This window comes from Passer montanus, unplaced genomic scaffold (genome assembly GCF_014805655.1).
Source record: "Passer montanus isolate IOZ18808 unplaced genomic scaffold, ASM1480565v1 scaffold3933, whole genome shotgun sequence".
Taxonomy (NCBI): Eukaryota; Metazoa; Chordata; class Aves; order Passeriformes; family Passeridae; genus Passer; species Passer montanus.
Window position 1 is genome coordinate 1 of NW_024368745.1, and position 1,003 is coordinate 1,003.

Below are 1,003 nucleotides of genomic sequence, written 5' to 3' on the forward strand. Positions count from 1 at the left end.
TGTCCCCATGTCCCCGTGTCCCCCAGGTTTAAGGATTTCTACCAGCTGGAGCCCCACAAGTTCCAGAACAAAACCAACGGCATCACCCCGAGGCGCTGGCTGGTGATGTGCAACCCCGGCCTGGCCGAGGTCATCGCGCAGGTGAGCTCACCTGGGACAGCCTGAGGTCACTGAGGTCACCTGAGCTCACCTGGGACCACCGGGGTCACCTGGGACAGCCTGGGGTCACCTGGGACAGCCTGGGGTCACCTGGGACAGCCGGGGTCACCTGGGTCACCTGAGCTCACCTGGGACAGCCTGGGGTCACCGGAGCTGACCTGGGACAGCCTGGGACAGCCTGGGGTCACCTGGGATCACCTGTGCTCACCTGTGCTCACCTGTGCTCACCTGGGGCTCACCTGGGACTCACCTGGGCTCACCTGGGCTCACCTGGGGCTCACCTGGGGCTCACCTGTGCTCACCTGGGGCTCACCTGGGACTCACCTGGGCTCACCTGGGACAGCCTGGGGTCACCTGGGACAGCCGGGGTCACCTGGGTCACCTGAGCTCACCTGGGACAGCCTGGGGTCACTGGGGTCACCTGGGATCACCTGAGCTCACCTGGGTCACCTGGGGCTCACCTGGGATTTTGGGATTTTTGAGTTTTTGGGGCTTGGGGCTCACCTGGGATTGGCGGGGATCACCTGGGCTCACCTGATCTCACCTGTGCTCACCTGGGGCTCACCTGGGCTCACCTGGGCTCACCTGGGGTTACCTGGGCTCACCTGTGGCTCACCTGATCCCACCTGGGGCTCACCTGGGCTCACCTGGGCTCACCTGTGCTCACCTGGGGCTCACCTGTCCTCACCTGGGGCTGCCCCTCCCTCTCAGCGCATCGGGGAGGATTTCGTGTCCGACCTGGACCAGCTGCGGCGGCTCCGGGACTTTGTGGACGACGAGAGCTTCATCCGGGACGTGGCCAACGTCAAGCAGGTGCGGGGGGCTGGGGGGGTCCCGGGGGGCT

At 66.0% G+C, this 1,003-nt stretch overlaps 1 long non-coding RNA gene across 1 annotated transcript; it reads left to right on the forward strand.

Annotated features, from left to right (window-relative positions):
* Nucleotides 1-6: 6 nt before the first annotated feature.
* Nucleotides 7-973, forward strand: LOC120506549. The gene is made up of 2 exons (XR_005628533.1): nucleotides 7-141; nucleotides 871-973. It is a non-coding gene; the product is annotated as an uncharacterized LOC120506549 (long non-coding RNA).
* The last annotated feature ends 30 nt before the right edge of the window (nucleotides 974-1,003 follow it).